The following is a 12,087-nucleotide window of genomic DNA, read 5'->3' on the forward strand; positions in this document are numbered from 1 at the left end:
TATTTTTCACAGTCCAAGAAGTTGTCTACTGTACTGTTTGATGATCTTGGATCTGCTCTGCTACCGTGCTGATTCACAGCTTTACGAGTCTCCTCTTCCTTAATTATACATTGTTCTGACTCTCATTTCTTTAATGCAATGCTATTGGTAGTATTTTAATTATTCTTATAACTTTATCCAGTTAATTTTTTTAAGAGGGCAGTTATTATATTGAATTTATTGTGCTTCAGGGGGTGTTTTCCCATGGTAAATAAATACGAATCCTTTTAAGAAAATTTTTTTACTGTAGAGTTTTAGTGTGAGCATTAGCCAACCTCTGAACCTTGGTTTTGACGTCATTAATTGGAGCCACATTACGTAGTCTTCAGATTAGTAAGGCTAATCCTAGATTAATTGATAGTTTAAACTAATCTTCTGTTAACTGATTTACTGTTTTATGGAACTGTTGTTTTGTGAATGGTTATGACAAATCTATATTTGTGTTTGAAACTGAACGTTGAATGCTGTTGAACAACCTTGGCGTCAAGTCCTTCCATGTGAGTGTTTTCCTGGAAATCCCCTGTGGCATAATGTACCAATTTCAGCTTGGACAATGGGTGTCTCCGTCGCCTAGCAAACGGCGAAGGTCAAGATTGCAAAGTGATGTTACTTACAGCAATAATTTTGATTGCGCTTTGAGGGACATTCGTGTAAAAGTGACGCTCCTTCTCAGTCTCCAGTTCCCGGCGGGGTCAGCGATTTTCACCTGCCTCAAGGTGACTGGGTGTTTGTCTTGTCCTCATCATGTCATCATCATTCATGAAAGTGGCGAGATTGGACTGAACAAAGGTTGGGAAACTGTACAGGTGCTGATAACCACGCAGTTGAGCGCCCCACAAACCAAATATCATCATCGCATCATCGTCATCAGTCTGCAGGTCAGCAACCATGTAGTCATCCGTAACTGACTCAACAGTACTTTGGCAGCATTAATCCCATCCACTCGCCTCCTTTACCCTTATATTCCACTGAGATGATGTATTCATTTGAAAGGAAGCGTTCCTCAAGCAAATCAGTAACTGCTACTTCATCAGTGTTCAAGTCCACTAACGAGCTCTACATTGGTGCCGCTATTTTCTTGTTTTATTTGCAGAATCTAAATTCCGAAGCTTTTGTCTGTGCTAAGTTAACTAGTGAAAAGACTATTACAGCCGTAGATCGATAGCACAGTACAGCCAATGAAAATGCGGTAATGTTTCGTAGTTTATACACGCATTCCGACTGATTTTGTCGGTTTGCAGTATACGTTTACATTTAAATCCGCATGAAAATCTATACTCCGTAAGCCACCACATGATATGTAGTGGATATAGACTACTGTATAGACGGCTCCATAGTACTTGCATCAAAAGTTTGAAGGAGACTGGTAATGTCTTGGGCAACACGTTTTGTTAGAGACAAACCTTTCACTTCTAACTGAGCAAGTCAAAAACGCCTTCGTCCATTTCCGGACCTCATACAAGCAATTATTCCGCCTGGCGTGACTGATGGATGTCTTCCTGAGGCATATCGTGCCGAATTCTGCTCAGTTGGTCCTCATATTGTCAAACTCCAGAGCAGGTTGCAGGATCGTGCCCATAATGTTCCAAACGATCTCGATTGGGGAGCGATTCGGCAAACTTGCTAGCCGTAATAGGGTTTTGCAAGCACGAAGGCAAGCATTAGGAACTCTTTACGATTGGAGGGGGGGAGGGGGGGGATAGCTGAAATGGAAGCACAGGGTGGCTTACCATGGAGGACAATGAAATGGGGCTTTGAATATGTCGGACAATCTTTGTACTGTAAGGATATCGCGGATGACAGGCGTTGAAAAGAAGTGACACCTTAAACCCTCAGTCACGGTTGTCAGGCCGTAGAGTGGGTAACTGTCAGATTGGCTCTGAGCACTATGGGACTTAACAGCTATGGTCATCAGTCCCCTAGAACTTAGAACTACTTAAACCTAACTAACCTAAGGACATCACACAACACCCAGTCATCACGAGGCAGAGAAAACCCCTGACCCCGCCGGGAATGTCAGATTGGTATCCCACCTCCCAAGACACGACTTCCATGGTCATCCCGCTCAGTTTGAAGTGGGACGATAGTTCTACTCTAGCCAATAACATCCCAAGCCAGGAGTAATGGTCTCGGTGACATTTCTTTTCATACCAGGAGCAGTGGTACATCGACGATTTTCTACGCCCCGTTTAGTTGTCCTTTATGGAAAGCCAACTTGGTCTTACATTGCAACAAGATAATGCCCGCTCGCACACAGCGAGCGATTCTATATACTATGGATTCGTACCACCGCTACCAGTCCACCCACGTCACCTCTGCATTTCATGAGCCATATGTGAAAGAAAGTAATGTGTAGCCTTACTTTCCTAGAACGAAAATTATAAATTTTAAATGTGAATTTCTTTGTCGTGGTCAACGCCTGTCTTCCATCCTTGGCCCCTGAAGACTAATAAACACATCCGTTAGGCTCTCCTGCTTACTAAACGATTCCTGTATGTGACATATTGTTCATTGTTGGACCTTCTATATTCCCTTTCTTAATCTTATATGGTAGACAAAGCATGACGAGTGACAGTCAGTATTCGGTCAAGCGGATAGTTTTTCATCCTATATTTTTCGTGGCTGAATTACATTTCTCTAGTACGTTACCAAAAAATATCAGCCTAGCATCTGCTTTTCGACAAATTGTACATGGTCAATCCACTTCACGTCATTTTGGAAAAAATCTTCTAGATGTTGTTATTGTTTCCAATGATGGGTTTCCACTTGTGTTCCGAGAAATAATTCTGATCTTCATGCTGCGCTTATGTGGCTGCGAGCCGTGCTGCGGCTGTCGTTGGTGCTGTTGTAGGTTTCCGTCCTCTGTTGGAGGCCAGACTGAATCGCTTAGCTCACATGGTTGCGGTTGTTTGTATTCTTCTTGTGTTGACTGGCGCCACGTGGTTTAGCAAGCGTTGCCTGTCCGCTAGTGGCAGCAGCGGCGTTATCCATATGTAGTAACTGTGGCCCTATCTTTGGGGTGACGTCCCTGTTCTTTCAGGTCGTGTGAGCGAGCATTTCGGCTGGGGATTCCAGAGGAGCCAAGAGGGCAGTGCGAAAACACGTTGGGACGTCTGGCGGCCCGCACGCACTGCCGGATGGAAGGGCTGTGGTCGCGAGGGTACATGACTTAGTCGTCAACCGGATCCAAATAGCTTTAAGTTGAGTGGATTTTAATCCTAGCAGTGAAACTGTGAGATCTCGCGATTCTCCGCTGACTTGGGTGCGTGTTGCTGCTCGAAGTGTCGCCGAGACGATGAGCAGCGAGTGGAGTGCTTAGGGAAGATGGATCTAATTAGCTTTCCTCGACTTCATGTTACTAATTGCTGCATTCTATGTGTTACTATTTGTTAAGTTCACCCAGCGGTATTTTTCCTCCATGGTGGCCGATAATTCCCCAGTGACCTGCCCTGGAGTTTAGTGTATGTAAGGGCAGTGTACATTTCCTCGCCTTGCCGCTGCTGTCCGGTGAGGAGTGTAGTTTTGACAGTTGGTGTTTCTTCTACTCTGGTAGTAGTGGTTCCTTTCCCCTTTCGGACGCTCTAAATACAGCATTCAGAGGACGTAGTGCTAACCGCCGGTTCCGACTTTGGTCAGGTTTTCCATCGTTGCATTGGTTATCGGACGTTAGGTAGCTTCAGCAGATTATCATTAGTCATTCGTTAGACTGCCACTAGTATGAGTTCCTATCTTGTGAAGTGAATGAAACGCTTGGCTGCCTTTTTATCGCTCACGAAATTGTTTTTGGCCTGACATTCTCAGAGGTCGATTCCTGGAGCACCGTCTGTGACTAGCCCTTGTATTTTATTATTGTGTTATTGTTTTATTATTGTTCTTCCCAGTTTGCATCGTTTGTCTCACCTGTTTTGAATTAACTTTGTTATCATTGTGCTGTTTTATTGTATGTTTCAATTTTTTTTTAATATAATTGCCGTTCTTGGCGTTACAGCAAGTTTAAGTGGTTGTGCTACCAAGTTCACTATCATTTGTCTCACCTGTTTGGTGATCAGTTGCCTGTCTTTTATATTAACTTTTGCTAATGCCTTGCTGTTTGCCAGTAAGTTTCAAATGGCTCTGAGCACTATGCGACTTAACTTCTGAGGTCATCAGTCACCTAGAACGTAGAACTAATTAAACCTAACTAACCTAAGGATATCACACACATCCATGCCCGAGGCAGGATTCGAACCTGCGACAGTAGCGGTGGCGCGGTTCCAGACTGTAGCACCTAGAACCGCTGGACACCCCGGCCGGCGCGCCTGTTGTATTTTAGCAGTTAACCTTTAACACCTCATTGATTTGTTTTCAACATTTTAATATCTGTACTTCTTAAGTTGCAACAAGTTAAACAATTCTTAATTTATTGGCATTATGGCCGTGTATTAAAATTTGAATTTGGTAATTGTATTTTTGCAACGAGCCTTAAGGCCTTGGTCACTTGTTATTTATATTTTAATAACTGTAATTGTAAGTTGCAGCAAGTTTAATCAGTTCTTAATTTATTGCCATTAAGGCCTTCAGCCGTGAAACAATTCTTAAATTATTGCAATTATTTACTTTGTTGTTGATTTTAAATGAATTGTGTGTGATTAAAAGAAAAGCCAACCAATAGTAACTGATTACGGCCCCGACCACAGTCGTAAACTAATCCTGCCTTCCTTGACCACCAGGTCTCCGGCTACTAAAAATATAGTTAATTATAACACTCTGAGTAAGCAAAACTTCATTAATTGCAACAACACTTATCTTCGGTCGCCAGGCTCGGCTGTAGCCATGAACCAGCATAGGTGGACTTGCATTTCCGAACACACTAAACGAGACACCATTACTGAGTGGTGAATTGGTGCAAGTTCAGAGCGACCGCACTGCGTCTACAATGAAGTTACCAGAAAACATAAGTTCGATTTCGTAGACACTTGTTCACGCAGTTTGCACAGCGTTGGAGTGTAGGTACATTTCACAAGAGACAGACGTCTACACTCCCCAACGGTCGACACGAGCTGTGTCACGACGAGTAGACGGCACAACGACGTTATTCCGACAGGAACTTCTTCGATGTGGGCAGGATCCGGCCACGAACAGAACTGCCCTCATGGCATCTGGCAGGGCTATATCAGGGCAGAGGCGCGGCGGTGGCAGCTCGGAACCACGGGATGCACGGCATCGTCCTAGCATCTCATTGGCGCCTCATGATTTCGCTTTGCTGTGCAGTACCTCTGATGTGATCGATACTCCTTCGACGCTCTCGATACTCAACGACAATGCATTTTATGTAAGACGTACATGTACCACTCTCGCAGTTATAATTCAAATGGTTCAAATGGCTCTCAGCAATATGGGACTTAACATCTGTGGTCATCAGTCTCCTAGAACTTAGAACTAATTAAACCTAACTAACCTAAGGACATCACACACATCCATGCCCGAGGCAGGATTCGAACCTGCGACCGTAGCGGTCACGCGGTTCCAGACTGAAGTGCCTAGAACCGCACGGCCACACCGGCCGTCCAGTTAGTATTACCAGGGCGTGTTGAAAAGTAATGCCCCTTATTTTTTATTCTGTACTCGATGTTGGTTGATGTGTTACATGTCATGCACATTACTCGTTCGACTACGTGGCTTCGCTAGGACAAAATGGAACCGTCCGCCGGTGGACTACTTCGAATTCTAGCCTATAACATGTCGGTGTGCAACGTAACTATATCAGTGATTGAGAAACAGAGTGCTGGAATCTAATTTCCAACCGGATGGTCAGGCAGAGATTCAGAAATAGGATATTTGACTGTAAGGCGTATTCAGGGGCAGATACAGACACATAAGCCGAAATTTAAGCGACTAGTCAGGGAGAATCAACGTGCAAAGAAGGGAGTTACGGAAGTACTAAGGAATGAAAAGATACGCTTGACGTTCTCTGTGACAATTGGTACTGCGGTATTTGAATAACTCTGTTACATAACTAACGTCGATCAGTTGTACAATTTTGGAACACCTACTATGCTCGAGTATAATGACTTTTCTGGAGACGAGAAATCTACTCTGTAGGAATCATCATGGGTTTCGAAAAAGAGGATCGTGTGAAACCCAGCTCGCGCTATTCGTCCACGAGACTCACAGGGCCATACATACGGGTTCCCAGGTAGATGCCGTGTTTCTTGACTTCCGCAAGGAGTTCGATACAGTTCCCCACAGTCGTTTGATGAACAAAGTAAGAGCATATGGACTATCAGACTAATTGTGTGATTGGATTGAAGAGTTCCTAGATAACAGAACGCAGCATGTCATTCTCAATGGAGAGAAGTCTTCCGAAGTAAGAGTGATTTCAGGTGTGTTCACAATATATATAAATAACCTTGTGGACAACATCGGAAGTTCACTGAGGCTTTTTGCGGATGACGCTGTGGTATATCTAGATGTTGTAACAATGGAAAATTGTACGGAAATGCAGGAGGATCTGCAACGAATTGACGCATTATGCAGGTAATGGCAATTGAATCTCAATGTACACAAGTGTAATGTGCTGCGTATACATAGAAAGAAAGATCTCTTATCATTTAGCTACAATATAGCAGGTCAGCAACTGGAAGCAGCTAATCCCGTGAATTATCTGGTGGTACGCATTAGGAGTGATTTAAAATGGAATGGTCATATAAATTTGATCGTCGGTAAAACGGATGCTAGAATGAGATTCATTGGAAGAATCCTAAGGAAATGCAATCCGAAAACAAAGGATGTAGGTTACAGTACACTTGTTCGCCCACTGCTTAAATATTGCTCACCAGTGTGGGATCCGTACCAGATAGGGCCACCACAAACAGTCAGGTGGCTTGCGGAGTATGGATGTAGATGTAGATGTAGGCAGTTCTGTTGAAGAGGAACTGGCACCTCCAATCAGGATAACCACAGAATGAACGGGGGGGGGGGGGGGGGAAATCATAGCAGAAGAGAATATAATCATTTGAGGTATGGTCTACAGAAGAATGTTAAAAATTTAATGGACTGATAAGGTAGGGAATGAGGAAGCCCTCCGCAGAATCTGCGGGAAAAAGAATAAATGGAAAACATTGACAAGAAGAAGGAACGGAACGACAGGACATGTGTCAAGATATCAGATAATAACTTACATGGGAGTAGAGACAACTCTAGAACGAATGAACTGTAGAGGAAGATAGAGATTGGAATATAAGCAGCAAATAATTGCAGTCATAGGTTGCAAGCGCTACCCTCAAATGGGAAATTTTGGCACAGAAGGGGAATTCGAGGCGGCTTGCATCAAACCAGTCAGAAGACTGATAGTTTAAAAAATTAAATGCATGAAACTTCGTCTACACATGGAGCACCCTTTCCTTCGGCATGAAAATGTTAGGCCCCACACGAGCCCTGTCACGTCTGCATCAGTCCGACGTCTTAGGTTCACTGTCATCGATCATCCTCCGTACAGTCCCCGCTTGGCGCCATTCAATCTTCATCGGCTTTCAAGCACCTTCGAGGATTTTATAGTGATGAAGCGGTGAATGCATAGAAGAGATTATAGCTTCGTCAGCAAATGTAAACATTCTACAGTGACCGTATCAACAAGGTGGTCCCTAGTTAGGAGAAATGTGTTCGTTGTCTGGGTGACTTACTCCAGAAATAAATATGTAAACGTGAAGAATAACGATTTTGAATGTTAACCAAGTTTGTAATGTTTAAAACGCCGTAAGAGTTTCGCATAAGAATTTCGAAGGCATTACTTTTCACCGCGCCCCCGTACGTAACACTGTTTACGCCACCTTACGTTTAGGCCACCTTAAAACTACATTCCCATCTCTAAATCTAGGCGGTCGTGAAAATAAGACACAAAAATGAAACGATATTCCGTAAGTACTGTTTAGTTTACTTTGACCAACACAACAATGTGAGGTGTTCGAGAACAGTCTAGATCCAAACAGTGCAGGGCATACATATCATACCCTGTGTGTAGGCTTGGCAAGGAGGGAATATATTCATGTTTCGATTAGCCCTTAGTTTTATTTTCTTGCTTTATTGCAATGGTTAAGGACGAAATGTTTCATATTTATGTGTCAAACTTCAGTATTAGTCTTTGTAATTTGTATGTTGAATGTGTTGAATGGCGTATTCCCCATAGCTGAGAGCTCGGGACAGAGTTTCATGCCTTCGTGTAAGTGCTTTTATGCCCATATCGTTGGATGATTTCAGGAATTTTACGTATTTGGACTGCTGTGTTAGTCAGTGATTTTGATTGGCCACGGAGAACATCAGTAACAATGAATACCATGTTTTGAGAGACTTACCCACTCTTCACATTCTTCATTTTTTTTTTCAGTGCAACTATTCAAATGTGTGGCAGTCTTTGTCAGATCTTTCTACTAACTTACTCCGACTTGGAGCCTGTTGAGTTTTTTTAACGGTTCTTGCAAACGATCGTATTTTTCATACGTGACCCTGCCACCCTGTTACTTGAACGCAGACATTACTTCTCATTGCTGTCTCATTCTCATCGCAGGATTTTTCTCTGTTGGATCTACATAGAAGTTAATTAGCAGTGGTAATAAATTATAACCCTCCCGTAAAGCTATTATAACGCGAGGCCGTCCTCTTTGTCTTCTCATCTTTATTACTCCCACATGGAGCTCTAGCTTTGATATACACTCCTGGAAATTGAAATAAGAACACCGTGAATTCATTGTCCCAGGAAGGGGAAACTTTATTGACACATTCCTGGGGTCAGATACATCACATGATCACACTGACAGAACCACAGGCACATAGACACAGGCAACAGAGCATGCACAATGTCGGCACTAGTACAGTGTATATCCACCTTTCGCAGCAATGCAGGCTGCTATTCTCCCATGGAGACGATCGTAGAGATGCTGGATGTAGTCCTGTGGAACGGCTTGCCATGCCATTTCCACCTGGCGCCTCAGTTGGACCAGCGTTCGTGCTGGTCGTGCAGACCGCGTGAGACGACGCTTCATCCAGTCCCAAACATGCTCAATGGGGGACAGATCCGGAGATCTTGCTGGCCAGGGTAGTTGACTTACACCTTCTAGAGCACGTTGGGTGGCACGGAATACATGCGGACGTACATTGTCCTGTTGGAACAGCAAGTTCCCTTGCCGGTCTAGGAATGGTAGAACGATGGGTTCGATGACGGTTTGGATGTACCGTGCACTATTCAGTGTCCCCTCGACGATCACCAGTGGTGTACGGCCAGTGTAGGAGATCGCTCCCCGCACCATGATGCCGGGTGCTGGCCCTGTGTGCCTCGGTCGTATGCGGTCCTGATTGTGGCGCTCACCTGCACGGCGCCAAACACGCACACGACCATCATTGGCACCAAGGCAGAAGCGACTCTCATCGCTGAAGACGACACGTCTCCATTCGTCCCTCCATTCACGCCTGTCGCGACACCACTGGAGGCGGGCTGCACGATGTTGGGGCGTGAGCGGAAGACGGCCTAACGGTGTGCGGGACCGTAGCCCAGCTTCATGGAGACGGTTGCGAATGGTCCTCGCCGATACCCCAAGAGCAATAGTGTCCCTAATTTGCTGGGAAGTGGCGGTGCGGTCCCCTACGGCACTGCGTAGGATCCTACGGTCTTGGCGTGCATCCGTGCGTCGCTGCGGTCCGGTCCCAGGTCGACAGGCACGTGCACCTTCCGCCGACCACTGGCGACAACATCGATGTACTGTGGAGACCTCACGCCCCACGTGTTGAGCAATTCGGCGGTACGTCCACCCGGCCTCCCGCATGCCCACTATACGCCCTCGCTCAAAGTCCGTCAACTGCACATACGGTTCACGTCCACGCTGTCGCGGCATGCTACCAGTGTTATAGACTGCGATGGAGCTCCGTATGCCACGGCAAACTGGCTGACACTGACGGCGGCGGTGCACAAATGCTGCGCAGCTAGCGCCATTCGACGGCCAACACCGCGGTTCCTGGTGTGTCCGCTGTGCGGTGCGTGTGATCATTGCTTGTACAGCCCTCTCGCAGTGTCCGGAGCAAGTATGGTGGGTCTGACACACCGGTGTCAATATGTTCTTTTTTCCATTTCCAGGAGTGTATTACCCTTTCTACTCAGAATTTCAGTTCCAGTACTCCGCATTCGGAACACTTTATTTTACATCAGGGTGCAACATTTCCACAGATCTATAAGTCCCATAAGCCGTTCCTTGTCATTTATGCTCTTCCCTGCTAAGCAGAAACTAATATCGGATGAATTTCGTAACTCTAAATCACTATGCTAGAGCACTACAAGTTATCTTTCTGTTATAATGTGTTTTTTGTATAGCGAACCATGTACAAGCGAGAAGGGTCGATGGTCCCAAAAAAATTCAAGCCAATAACGTTTTGGGTTTAGAGTGCCAATTAAAAAATTTTTCTAATCCCAAAAATAAAGCAAAAGGAATTTATTCTGTTATTTCAAAAACTACATTCATCACACCGCATTTATCCACCTTTATTATTCCTTTCTTTAAACAGAAACTCTCAGGGAGGTCAGAGTATAGCAGCTTGAGGACCTCGATGCTATTTAAGACAGAGACATTGCTAGAGCTTCAGTTTGGAAAGTATCCGACAGTTACGTTGACAACTGATGCATTTTACGTCTGAGTAGAATTATGAGCAGAAAACATAAAGAAAAATAAGAGGAACGATTGTTAGATTTCTGAAGACGTGCAGGTGAGAAGGATCAGTTCGACTTCGTCCCCTTAAGAGAAGATTATGGAAACGCCGAAATTGTCATACTTATCTTTTCCCATATCAATTCAGTTACCATCTTATCCCACAATTATGGTCTTGTGGGTTACTTTCTTCATTGGGCCTTTGTGGTTTTAATCATTGCGTGTTATATGTATTCTAGTTGTAGTAGAAGATCTCCATGAGGAATTAGCAGACCTTCCATACGAAGGTATTTTCTCTGATTTCTTCCGCAGGAATATGGACATTGTACTTCAGATAGTGAAGCACTGTGCTGGTATACGCAGCAGCAGACGATTGGTAATGTTGCCACACTACTTGACCCTCATTTACAGCTTGTATTAGCTACGTTTAAATATGTTCTACCTTACATTTCGTATGAATTCAACACAAATTTTCTATTCTCTACGGTTTGCAATATGTATGATGGTATAGATCGAGTCCTTCTGTAAAAGGTATTACTGTAAAACTTGTATTAAAGTTTCAACAATTCTCAAATACAGTCTAAAACAAAGAAAACGACGCACCTCGAAGAAAATCACTAGATGTAATGTACATGTACAGACTGAAAAATAATCACAAATTAAAATAAATTTGATGATGTTTTCAAGAAAAAGAGTTTCTTAAATTGAGCAAGTCAATAACCCATTGTTCCACCTTTGGCCCCAGTGCAAAGCAATTATTAGATTTGGGATTGATTGATAGAGTTATAAGAAGTCTTCCTGAGGGATATCGTGTCATATGCTGTTCAATTGGTGCAATTGGATCGCCAAAATATTGAGTTGCTTGGATAGCGCTACCCTAAGTTCTCCGAACGTTCTCAGTTGGGGAGAGACCGGTAATATTACTGTCCAAGGCAGGTTTTGGTAAGCACGACGGCAAACAGCAAAAACTCTCACTGAGTGCGGGCGAACATTATCTTTCCGAAATGTGAACAAAGATGTGTTTGCGACGGAGGACAACAAAACGAGGCGCAGAATACCGTCGACGTAGCGCTGTGCCGTAACTGCGCCGCGGGGGATAACCAAAGGGGTTCACCTTTGAGATGAAATGACATCCCAGATCATTACTCCTGGATGTCGAGCCGTACGGCAGGCGACTCTCAGGTTAGTTTCCCACCACTGTCTGGGGCGTCCCCAGGCACATTTGCGTTGGTCACCGGGGCTCAATTCGAAGAAGAACTCGTCACTGAAGTCAGTTCAACTCCAGTCAACAGGTTCCAGGCCGAAGAAATGTTTGGAGTCGCCTCGGACAGTGCTGGGATCCCAACGTGAGTCCGCCAACCACACGGCCCGACAACCATGA

Source organism: Schistocerca americana, chromosome 6 (assembly GCF_021461395.2).
Source record: "Schistocerca americana isolate TAMUIC-IGC-003095 chromosome 6, iqSchAmer2.1, whole genome shotgun sequence".
Taxonomy (NCBI): Eukaryota; Metazoa; Arthropoda; class Insecta; order Orthoptera; family Acrididae; genus Schistocerca; species Schistocerca americana.